This window comes from Melopsittacus undulatus, chromosome 1, assembly GCF_012275295.1.
Source record: "Melopsittacus undulatus isolate bMelUnd1 chromosome 1, bMelUnd1.mat.Z, whole genome shotgun sequence".
NCBI lineage: Eukaryota > Metazoa > Chordata > Aves > Psittaciformes > Psittaculidae > Melopsittacus > Melopsittacus undulatus.
In genome coordinates, this window is record NC_047527.1 from 124,533,745 (window position 1) to 124,547,369 (window position 13,625).

Consider the following 13,625-nt stretch of genomic DNA (forward strand, 5'->3'; position numbering starts at 1 on the left):
TATGTCTCTAGAACATGAGTAGCTGTGCATTTGAGCCTTCCCTTATATTTTTGTTATGCACTTTAATAGTTTTGTTTCTAATTATGGTAACATATTTTATTTTTCTACAACACTTCAAAATTAAGAAGTTCTTTATAGTACATGCGTTGACTCTGCACAAATATTATTCTGAATGCAAAAAAGATTGCTATGGGTCTCATGTAACTTCTCCTGTCTTAAACAGTGTTGAATGAGAATATCCAGGAGCTGAAAATTTGCATTTTTTTAATCCCTTCAAAGTTTATAAAGTTGTATTATACCCTTCACTGTCACATTATTTTTGTCACTGTTTTTACGAACAGTATTAAAACTATCAGTTATTTTGATTATATCAAGAAATTTTTTATATTAAGAATATTGATTAGAAGGGGTAGAGAATACCAGGTGTTAGAATACCTGAACTTTAAAGCTTTAGCCTAAAAGGATGTTTCTAGTTGAAAGTTTACACTTAATTGATTTACATTGTTCTTAATACTGTTTTTGACAGTGTTGGTTATGTTTGGCTCCACTTAAACAGTGCCTGTGGCTAAACAGAATTTATTGCATTTGATATTTTTATTTAAGGCTTACTAGGTTATTGAAGACTTTAGCAGTGAAAATACTGCAGAAACTTATAAACAGTGACTGAGGACACAGGTGAGTTTGACCCATCAGTAAGTGCGGCTTCAGAAGATATTTAGCAATTGCATGGATCAGCATTGTCTTTCTAAGGTATTTAAGGTACTCTGCTGATGGTTCTGGACTACCAATCTAATTAAGCTGCTTATTTTATTTCAGAAAAACTTAAGATTTATAGAGTAAAGGAAAGAAAGAGTTGGGGCTGTGCCCTAGAAATCATCGTCATAATTGTCCAGAGTCAATCTGTAACTGTTACAGCATGATCCAGAACTCAGTTTTGGACTACAGGAGACATTTTTTTTACCCTGAGAACCACATAAGCAAAGGCTAGATTAGTGGCCTTCCAATCTGATAACATCAAGCATGATTTGTTTTTATACTTTTAATGGGATTTGGTTTAGTTTTGATCTCACCTATAGATGTGTGATGAAATGGTTAGACAGGGAGAACTAATCTTAACTATTCCTCCTTTTGAAAGAACTAACTAGCAGTCTAGTGAGTGTGTTAATCATCTAGCAGCACAGAGGCTGAGGTACATGGCTCAAATGGACAATGCTTGAATGCTGTACTTGAGCGTAGGAAGAGCTTGGTTTTCCATGATAATTTGTCAAGGACATCCTAAAAGTTTGAATTATTTGCAAACTGAAGGAGCTGGCAAATGAAGTGGCCAAGCCACTGTCCATCATATCTGAAAAATCATGGCAGTCAGAAAACCAAGGGACTGAAAAAGGGAAATATAACCCCCATTTTCAAGAAGGGGAAAATGGATGACCCAGGTAACCACAGACCAGTCAATCTCACCTCTGTGCCTGGCAAAATCTTGGAGCAGATTCTCCTGGAAGGCATGCTCAGGCACATGAAAAACAACAAGGTGCTTGGTGACAGCCAGCATGGCTTCACTAGGGGGAAATCCTGCTTGACCAATTTGGTGGCCTTCTATGATGGGGCTACAAAAGTGATGGACAGGGGTGGAGCAGTTGACATTACCTACCTGGACTTGTGCAAAACGTTCGACACTGTCCCACATGACATCCTTGTCTCTAAATTGAAGATACATCAATTTGATGGATGGACTACTCGGTGGATAAAAAACTGGCTGGATGGCTTCTCACAAAGAGTTGTGGTCAACGACTCAATGTCTGACTGGAGACCAGTAACGAGTGGTGACCCTCAGGGATCAGTGTTGGGACCGGTCTTGTTTAATGTCTTTGTCAAAGACATGGACAGTGGGATTGAGTGCATCCTCAGCAAGTTTGCTGATGACACCAAGCTGTGTGGTTCTGTTGATACGCTAGAGGGAAGGAATGCCATTCAGAGGGACCTTGACACACTAATGAGGTGGCCAGATGCTAAAACTATGAAGTTTAACCATGACAAGTGCAAGGTCCTACACTTGGGTTGGAGCAATCCCAGGCACAGATACAGGTTGGGCAAAGAAATTCAGAGCAGCCCTGCAGAGAAGGACTTGGGGGTGTTGGTTGATGAGAAAATGAACATGAGCCAGCTTCAGTGTGTGCTCACAGCCCAGAAAGTCAACTGTATCCTGGGCTAGATCAAAAGAAGCGTGACCAGCAGGTTGAAGGAGGTGATCCTGCCCTTCTACTCTGCTCTCATGAGACCTCACTTGGAGTATTGTGTGCAGTTCTGATGTCCTCAGCGTAAAAAGGACATGGAACTGTTGGAACAAGTGCAGAGGATGGCCATGAGGATGATTGGGTACTGGAGCACCTCCCATATGAAGACAGGCTGAGAAAGTTGGGGCTGTTCAGCCTGGAGAAGAGAGGCTGCATGGAGAGCTCATAGCAGCCTTCCAGTAGAAGGGGGGATATAGTAATGCCGGCGAGGGACTGTTCATTAGGGACTGTAGTGATAGGTCAAGGTGTAATGGGTTCAAACCTAAACAGGGGAAGTTTAGATTAGGCTATAAGGAAGAAATTCTTTCCTATTATGGTGATGAGGCACTGGAATGGGTTGCCCAGGGAAGCTGTGAATGCACCATCCCTGGCAGTGTTCAAGGCCAGGTTGGACAAAGCCTTGGGTGACATGGTTTAGTGTGAGGTGTCCCTACCCATGGCAAGTGTGTTGGGGCTAGATGATCTTAAGGTTCTTTCCAATGCTAACTATTCTATGATTCTATTATTCTATGATGAGAAAGTGAGAATATATATTAAAAAATCTTTCTTTCATGCTCTTCATATGACAGTATCAACAGTTGAGCTGGTGTGTATATTGGAGACCACCTATTGCTAACACTGACCACCAGCAAAGTACAAGTAATTCCTTTTGGGAAAGGGATTGACAGGGAATGATTTATGGCATACAAAGTTGTTTGTGCCACAGTGACGCCCAGTGTTTCTCCTGAGGTGACACCATACTGTAGTTTCCTTAGCTGTATGTACTGTCACTAGCTCAAGGATGCTTCTGTATGTGCAGACCAACCCCTGTTCATTTGTTTCTCATGTTCAGAGCTCAGCTGCAGCAGATACCTTTATCCAGGGAAGAATATCATCTTATTCTCTCCAGATGTGAATGGCAGACTAGCAGTTTGACTGTAAATTTCCAGGAGATAAATGCTTCTCAAATTTTAAGCTGCTTTTAAACAATGCTATTCTTCTGGTGTTTGAGTGTAACAATCTATATAGCTGTTATTCCTTGTTACTTAAGAGTATAGTAATCAATATAACAACTATATTCCCTATATTTACTCTTGTGTTTTTTCTAAGTGGAATGTATATTCACATCATTAAGTCAAATAAACAAATCCGATAAGCCTCCTTCTGCTGTTGTGAAAGACTTTGAAATGGTTAAGCTCCCACTCCGTTTCAAATTTGCTGTTCCCTGATAAAAATGCAAGCCTGTTCAGGATGTTTATTTTTAGTGAATATCAAACTAAACACCTGTAAGAAGTGCCAAATTGTCTATTCTTCTATGTTGTTGAGTGCATAGAAACAGCACTGGGATAACTCTTTCAACATTAAAGCAGTATATTTTGTTTTCTCCAAAGCAGAAAAAGACATGATTTTCCTATATTGATTACTTTTTCCCATCTCTTTTATAACAGCACATGCACTTTGACCATCAATGTCACTAACACCTCCGAATCTTTTTGTAAGTAAATCTCTATATTTTTATAAAATAATTTTCTTATCTTTGTTAGTTCATCTTCATTATAACTAAACCTAATTCACTCTATTTTAGAGGATTTGTTTTCTGCAAGTACTAATGGAATGCCATTTGAAATATTTCCTTTGGAAAATAAAGATGCTATAACATCTACATTTTTAAATCTGGTTAACATTTTTTTTGCAATGTCATTTTAGCAAATGTAGAATGTAGACACACAACACCTTCTTTAATTTTCAAAGACACTCATGTAAGAGAGAGCTGAACAAAAAGCCCTCTTCATGCATCACAATTCTTTTCTTGCTGCAGCCATTTCTGATACACTTAGGTGATACATCCATCCTCATTAGCTGTTGTTCTTCTTTACAGGCAGACTATCTTGAACATCACCTATACGAGAGCTTACATGGGATAAATACAACCTACCTTTGTTCCTCTCGAAACTTGTATGTGGTTTCTTGTCCTTTTTTCCAACTAGTGCCATCTTTTCCAAATCATTAGAGACTTAATATTTAAATTCCTGTGTCTTCATATATGCAAGAGTATGTTAAATTATATTTTGCATGTATAAAACAGTTACATACAGAGACTAAGATATGTTCTTATCTATTTTATCTAGCTGCCCAAATATTTTTTACACAGTGAATTCAGCAAAATGCAAGTATTCTATAATCCAAACCTAAATATAATATTCATATTATATTCTCCATATTCTAATGCACCCTGATGGAATAGATATCTTTCTATAATGTATATCAATTATTTATAAATCTTTCTAAAATTATTTTCTGCATTACTTTATATGTATATGTGACATTTAGTAACAAAAAACAGTTCTGAAGAAATCTTTCATGTATATGTGCATAGAAAACATTAGCATTAAACATGCTCAGGTATTTAGTTTAATTAAAGATTCATTTTTAAGACAATTTATTTTCAGTCTCATTGCCATTATTGTAAATGATTATAGTTTCATGCCTGAATACTTGACATGGCTAAAGAGAACAATCAGCAAACAAGGAAAAATATAAGATGAATTTCAAGAAAAGGTGCACTACTCTTTGATACGTATATTTGGAATTACTATTTATTTCCAAAACCAGAGCTACTTGCAATGCATATGTGTTCTTTTTCTGCTATATCGAATTTTCCTAAAACTAAGCTTAATTCTCCTACACCTGTTTTATTCTTTGTATGAGAGATCTTATTGCTTCTTATATTTTGAGGAAGTATCTTCTGCTTTTTGTATTTTGGGCATTGGAGTAGAAAATGGCTTTCAGTTTTGATCTCTATTCTGTTGCATCATTTGTAGAGTCAGTCTTGCATAGATTTCTAGAGCATTTAATATAATTTCTGGTTTCTATTCCTAATCTGTGGTAATAGACTGTGTATTTTGCTAGGGGAAAACATCTACCTATATATGACAAACATTGCTATAGAAAATATGCCTGCAGATTTCTCTTCATTCTCACAACCCAGGCTTTTAATGAAACAAGCAGAATGTATGTGAAAACTGTTGTGTTTCTATGTATGGTAGCTCATATCAAATTAATCTCATGAATACACATGAAGTTTAAACATGGCAAGGTTTTACTAGCACTCTTTTCTTCAGTTTGCTTTAATGTCTAATTAGAATTCACGTCAGGAAAGATGTATGAGTTGTACTTTTTTAGGATGCTCATTTAGCATAAGTACAAGACTATCTCAAGTGACTGTGTACGTCCATTTTTATTCAACAAAATGATTTTGCGTATTGTTACTGGTACACTGCTCCTGAGGAATACAGTACAGAGATAGCTCCAGTGAGCCATTTTTAAGTTAACTAGCATGGCACTGGGAGCTGTCTAGGCATGGTAGCAGAGAGCACCACAGAGACTAAATTACCCTTCTTAGGCAGTTTTTCAGTAGATTAGGCTTCACTTCAACTGAACTCTGGGCTGTTGCAGCTGGTCTGCTCCTACATGACTCTGTGAGCCTGTGAAAATTTAGTTCAGATTTCTGTAGTTTGCGATGTAGGGGTGCTGAAAATGCCTCTGACTAGCTCTTGGTCATTCATAAGACAAGCTGTTTGTAGTCCCACACAAGTTTTATTCTGAAGACTTGGATAAAGAAATTAACAAAAGCAAATACTTCCACTAAATTAGTATCAAACACCTCATAATTTGCATCTCTCCTTGTGAAAACTCTCATGTTGATTAACTTCAAACATCTGAGGACCAGGTGACATCTGGTAGTTTGAAAGGAACAGATTCTTTTAGTAAATGAGAAGTCAAGAATTGTACCTGTGCAGGTACGTTCCCTTTCTGTGTGAAGCTCCTATGACACAGTATCCTGCTTTGCTTTCTCTGTCTTCACCCAAACCATGCCACAGATGTGAAGGGAGAAGGATTGTGGGACAGCATACTTAAGCAAATGAATTTTTGCAGTTCTATGTTTCTCACACTGCTAACTTAGTAGAATCTAATTCCTTGGTTACTTGATTGCTACTGATGTACTAATGTTAGTTCAAGTGGCTAATTTACACCAGAACCACTGCTAGTTCAAGAGGAGTCATCAATTGCCATATTCTCCCTAACAGCTCTTCCCAAGCCTTTCCTTAAGGAATGCATGGAAGACAGTGAAAACTAAGCCTAACTTTATAGTAGTAAGAAAGATTTGAAGCGTATCATCAAGAAGTGCCTCCCTGAAGAAGACACATTCTCTTGTTTCTAGCTTTCTGAATACTTACAATACTTAGAGTTTCGTAGGAAATGAGATTACATAAACTGAAGTAATTTTATGTGATCTGTTACAATGAATTTGGCTAAGGCTAAAGCATATGAAAATTCCTAGGGTACTACTATTCTTTTGTAAGTAATGATGTTGGCCACATTCCAGGCTTTAATGTTTTCTCTTGAGCATAAAAATCTCATAAAAATATCCACAATAAATGTTTTCTAACTCTTAATAGTGATCTTGGACTTGAATGTATACCTGTCTTACAGTGTTAGCATTGTGTAAGTTTCGAACCTTTTAATAATCATTAACTCTGTTATCAGGATACTTTCTAATTTCTTTTGTCCTGGTAAATCTAATTCCTGGTGTAAGTAAATGTTCATTGATTTCATTTGTACAGGCTGTGCTTAAGTAATTGTTTAGCATCCTTTCTATTTTCTTATCCTGTCCCTCTCTAATTCTGGGCCAATCACTCTTCCAAAGATGACTTTTCCTCCTCTACCAATTTTACCACAGAAGTGGACAGGATATTCTTAGTCCTTTATAGGAGAGTTTTTTCGAGAACCATCCTTTATTATACCACCTTTTATGGGAGATGTCTTTATTTTTATGGGTGACTCTGTTCCATGGAATTGTCTGAAATTGCCCCACTAAAAAATTCAGATATGAATATTAAGCATGTGTTTTTCAAGGGAAGAGAAACTTTGATTCAAATCATAGTTAGAAATATTTCAGAAACTATCCTGGAGAGTATGAAGAAAGTCTTCTTGCCTCCTACATGATTCCTGCATTCTGGGTTAATCTTTTCCAGCAACTTAATATTTATTGATAATGTCTTTTCATATTGGATGGCTCTGAAGAATTAATTCTGAAAATATACAATAGGGTAGCATTGCTGCATTTATTTTATGGCAATCAATTGACTTGACTCTGTGAGTACATTTTAAGTTTTCTGCATTCTAGAGATTTTTGTATTAGGGCTACAAAATATTAGCCTCAAAACTGTGAAAACTAGAGCTGAGTCCAGATTCCAATAGGTACCCCTGACTGTGGGGGCAACCATTGTGGTATTTGACAACAAAGAGAAGTGGCACACAGAATATAGTTATGAAGTAATAACATTGCCAGTAGTATTTGTGTGAAGCAGTTGGAACTATGGAACAATTAACACCACTGGTATTTATATATATTTTCCTCAAGGTTTCAGTGTTATTTACTTCCTGCAATGAATGAGATCATATTCAACTTTGTTTTCCTATTCTACTTGATAACTTTGTACACTCTATTCTTTCCAGTCCTAAAAGACTTCAATAATTTTAAACAGAAATAAAAACAGGTGCCCCAAAGCAAGTTTTGATTTATGATGTCAGAATTCTAGATCAGCTTTATTATGAACTTTATGGTGGTCACAAGATGAAAAACCTATATTTCCTTTACATTTACTTTTACTTTTTATCATTCATCTAAAAGAAGTTATTTGAATTTTTCCTTTCTAAATAGTTTTGACCTGTTTTATTAGTGGATGTTTGCTTTTATAACAGAAATTGCTATTGTAATGAATGTTAGTGCATCTTTGTTTCATTCTCACTAAAAGGTCTAATAAACTACTGAGGTTTTTCATAGACACAACATTGTAAAATGATAAAACAGTAGGGAACAGAGTTTGTGTTGTCCTTTCCCACACCTCTGTGTTTTGCATCTCAGTAAACTCAGTATCCAGAAAAGCAATTTAGTGATTAGAAAATACCAGTTTTCCATTCTGTTCTATTACATACATCTGCCTAATGCAATTGCTCACATGTGCTTTTTTTAAGGATTCTTTTGATGTGTGTGTTTTTCAGTACGTGACAAGACTTCACATCATAAGGTGCAAGAAGTCGAATCACAGGCTGAGACCTGTAGAAGGTGAACCAAAAACAGAGCACTGGAGATAGACAGCTACAAAACAAACTCTTAGGAAAAGATTATAAAACAAAGATATTTAGGAACTCACAGTCCCTCTTCTGATTTCAGAAATTCTGGAAATGCTATTTCTTTATGAATCCCTTAAAAATAATAATATAGTGTAACAAGGGTAGGATAAATACAAAAATCATATTTTACTCTGAAGTGTTTCTTAGATGAGGAGGCTGCTTGCCTGAGATATTGAGACCTAAAGATAGAGTATTGTAAGAGTAATAAACGCTACTAGACTTGAACTTTGCTGTCAAATGGTCCCATTTGTGATTTCTTGTAAATAGATTGGATCAAGATAGATTTCTGATGAATACATTACTGTGCCATTAGTGATATGTAGTGCTCACTGTTCTGTTTCATTTTTTTCTAAAGAAAGAATGGTTCGGGCTTCTAGGTTGTCTGCCTTTTTCTTTGTAGCTACTGAGTCCCAGAGTAGATATGGTTTAAGTTACTGCCCAGCACCTTGTCCTAATATTGAGGGCCTGGCAGCTCTTTCTCAGTGAGAGTACCGTTTGCTGCTGCTAGGACCCATGATCACCCAGTGAAGGATTATCACAACACTGAGGCACTATTTTAACTCCTTGGGAGTCAGGGACCATGGCAAATTTAGTAGCACAGGGTTTTTTTTTTGCCTTTTTGCCTATTTTTTTTTGAGAAGAAAAGTATTTGTTTCTCTGAATTTAAAAACAAATCAAAACAAGGAAAAAAAACCAAAAAGGAAAACCCAGTTCACTTTGAACAGGAAACTATCAAAATAAGTTTTCAATCTCAGTTGAAGCAAAAGACTTATTTGAAAAGTTGAAACCTTTGCAAAAACAAAAATGCCATATTCTGATCAACTGTGTGTAGTTGTAGTTATTTTGGTTTTCGTTTGGTACTGCCCCAAATCATACTGTTGCTGTAGCAATTATCTGTCTTTGGTGAAAACTCAGGCTGGGAACAACCCTGTAAAGCACATTGAGATACTTATGTGAACTACAATCTGTTTCCTTACTCTCTTTTGTAGACGCAGTTTGGATTTTTGGGTCAGTGTAGGAGAAGTATTGCTGAATAGTTACTAAAGGTTCACTGTAACAGCACTTTGCTGTTAGTGTGAACCACTTGAGCTAACCCTGCTATGCCTTTTTGACATTTTGGTGAATTAATAGAGCTTTTCATCTCTTCTATAACAATGGTCATTGATAAAAGCCAAATAAGAGCTGTGAGCCATGTAAGAGGCACATATTAATGACAGCAGAAAAGATTTTATAATACCTCAAGTGACTGACACGAGCTCCTTTCCTGATGACTACCTAACCTCATACAAAGGCAACATGTAGTTGAAACATAACCACGTAAAATCTTACAGAAGCTCTTTAAGAGCAGTACTGGGAGCAAAAAGATGTATCCAACTAAAACTGCAGTGAAAAAAAGAGAAGACATAGCAGTTAAAAGGAGTATTTTTCCTTGACTTTAGGCTTAATGTTTTTCCTATTGTAAGGAAAAAAAACAAAGGCACTTGATTTTGTTTTGGCTTGGTTGTTTGGTTTTGGTTTGTTTTGTTGTTTTGTTTTTTAATTTTTTATTAATTAATTGATTTTTTCCTGGCATTTATTGGATCTTGATTCACATGACTCCAGAATGAAAAGGAGACCTGAAGCTGACTGTCAGCTAGGACCTAGTACAGAGTAGGTTGAATGTGCTTGGCAGCTCTGACATAGTAGATTAACAGAACCTTTGGCATCCAGACTCACTACACATGCAATACTGACTTTTCTGACTGTACAGGGTGACATATCATACATGTAACTTTAAGGATCTGCTCATATAAATTAGTCTTCTATGTTGTTTACTTCCTGGAGCTGGATGGGAAGCTCTGGGATATTTCCCAGGCCTGTTAAAATTATCCTAATACTACCCGTGTATGTTTTTATATATAGTATTAACAAATGCTAGCATACACGCAAAAGGTGACATAAAAGTTGTCCATGGAGGAGTTAAAAATGTAAAGCAGGCAGCTTTCAGAAGCTATTAGGTACTAGAGTTTTATCTTCAGGATACCCATAAGAAATGAAAATGGCTCTGTTTTGTTTTGTTTTCTGGTACTGAAATGTTTGATTCATGCTATTGTCTTTTTGGGTGGGTAGTGAAGCCATTTCCCAAGAAGGAATTACTTCCTGTTTATTATAGGCATTTCAATTAAAACTAAGTTGAATTGAGTTGTCAGTAAAATTGGATGTTACTTTTTTTAGTTCACCTCTGGACAGCTAAATGTTATTGCTTCAAACAATGTGCTTTGGCTACTGTTGGGTGCTTACATTTAAGTTACGTAAACAGACCGGACCAAGATAGTCCCTAATGTAATTTACTGGAATGCAGCACTGTCACACAGGGAGTGAATTTGACTCAATATTTTGGCATTAGCAGTAAAAGTCCTTTCTGCAGTTTGCCCTAAGTCTAGGAAGTGTGTTCAAGAAGTTTCCCATTTTATTTCTCTTTTGATGGTCACATTAACTCTTATTACACTGTTGGTACTTAACTTACTGGAGTGTCTGTAGGTTTTCTTTATAGGCAAAGTTTTCCATCCCTGGACATCTATAAATAACTCTATTCATAGAATCATAGAATAGTTAGGATTGGAAAGGACCTCAAGATCATCTAGTTCCAACCCCCCCTGCCATGGGCAGGGACACCTCACACTAAACCATATCACCCAAGGCTTCATCCAACCTGGTCTTGAACACTGCCAGGGATGGAGCATTCACTACCTCCCTGGGCAACCCATTCCAGTACCTCACCACCCTAACTGGGTTGGAGCAATCCCAGGCACAGCTACAGGTTGGGCAAAAAGGAAATTCATGGTAGTCCTGCGGAGAAGGACTTGGGGATGTTAGTCAATGAGAAAATGAACATGAGCCAGCTTCAGTGTGCACTCACAGCCCAGAAAACCAACCGTATCCTGGGCTGCATCAAAAGAAGCGTGACCAGCAGGTCAAAGGAGGTGATCCTGCCCCTCTGCTCTGCTCTTGTAGGACCTCACTTGGAGTATTGTGTGCAGTTCTGCTGTCCTCAACATAAAAAGGACATGGTACTGTTAGAACAAGTGCAGAGGAGGGCCACGAGGATGATCAGGGGACTGGAGCACCTCCCATATGAAGACAGGCTGAGAAAGTTGGGGCTGTTCAGCCTGGAGAAGAGAAGGCTGCATGGAGACCTCTTAGCAGCCTTTCAGTATCTGAAGGGGGCCTACAGGGATGCTGATGAGAGACTCTTCATTAGGGACTGTAGTGACAGGACAAGGGGTAAACGGTTGAAACTTAAACAGCAGAGGTTTAGACTGGATATAAGGAAGAAATTCTTTCTTCTGCAGCATTTGAGTTATGTTTCAGAGCTAAGACAAGTGTTAGCTGCATGTTCTGCAGATGGATTTCTGGTTCATTTTTGTCCACTTCAGAGAGGTTGCCTTTTAAGAAGGTCTTTCTACCTGGAACTCTCCATTCCAATTAGTTCCATCTGCATGTTCTCCCCAGCACCACACCCTTGATAGGGAACTCATCTGATTTTTCTGATTAAAGTGGGTTCACTACTGTAAATACAGAGCTTTTTAAAGAAGAGGCTGCTGCTGAAAATCATCTTCTAAAATTTGTGTCTGAAATAGATGCCACAATAAAAAGAGGAAAAGTGCTAACTGCATATTTTTTTAATAAAAGGGTTAGTATTTATATTCTTGGGAAGTTATGACTCAGTTGTATATTATTCAGGACTTCATTTCTGTAAGTTACTTTCTGATTAGTTATTGATTATAATAAGAACCCTTATGGCTAAAAGTGCAATATAACTAATAAGCAGGTATTCTGCAGATGAAGAGGATACATAAATGTAATTTTGATGCACTTTACACTTTCTATTTATTGAACTTTGTCACAAATGGCAAATTGCACCAGGCCATTGAAAATATAGCAGTAGAAGTTTTTCAATATTCCTGTAAGCAAGGGAGGAACATAGCCTTACAAAAAGGTCTTGTTTTACAGTCTCCAAAGTCAAAGCAATAAAAAGCACTTCAAAATATCACTTGCTATCTAACTTAGTCCTGTGTAGGGTGGCTAAATTTCATGCATTGACTGTAAAACTGTTATAATGGGGAGCTGCTCATCAGTTCCCACCAGCCAGCATGGGTTGCAGGATCAAATAGGTGAAGAAAGCTTATGAGGGTGCACCGAGGGATGCGTCACCTAGGAGAATCCCTGGTCAAAGAACATTTCCCAGCTTCATGCTGATGTTGCTATTCTGCCCTCATCAAGCCACCTGGGCTTCAGATAATAGTCTACTGTTAAGATGAGAAGCACTAGGTATTTGTCCAGTGTACGTGCCTTCATTCCTGAGAGATAAACAACTTGAGAGCTCTGCTGTGGGCACTATAAAAGGCTCCTACTTGATGAAGAAAGACACAAAAAAGAGAGAGGAGTAGTACAAGGCACAAAGGATTGATGTTGCCTTGCCCCAACAGCCTGTGGGAAAACAGAAGTGTGCTGTAGAACTGGTCACAGAGTAATATGTGCTCATTTGATCCAGGCAGTATATCTGGCTGCTTTTTAGATGTCTTTTCATGCTTAATATGTATTTACTAGCAGCAGGCATGGAGGTCAAAAATATATCCCGAATTTGTTAAAGGTCTCCCCTGAACTTAAGGAGAATCTTTCAATAGATTTTGGCTTAAGACATTCTATATCAGTGAGTTAGAAATCTGTTTTCGACCATGGGTTTTGGTCAGTGAAATTATGCTAGGCTATAAGAAACATATAAATATTTATAATGCAATCTTTCTCATGAGATGCTGTTGCATTAATATTCACTTTGAATAGGAATCCTACTGACAAGATTATATAAAACTGGCAAAACCAAATTTGCTGTCTAAAAAAACCAATGGAAATCAAATCTAATGTGATTTTTTTTACCATTAATAGGATCTCCAGAATGTTTGTCCTGATTTCAGCTGTAACAGCTATTTTTCTCTCCTTCCTAGTAGCTGGTGCAGTGCCATGTTTTGGCATTAGTCTGAGAACAACACTGATAACACACTGGTGTTTTAGTTGTTCCTCAGTAGTGCTTACTCTGATCAAGGACTTTTCAGTCTCTCGTGCTCTGCCAGTGAGGAGGGGCACAGGAAGCTGGGAGGAAGCAGACAGGACACCTGA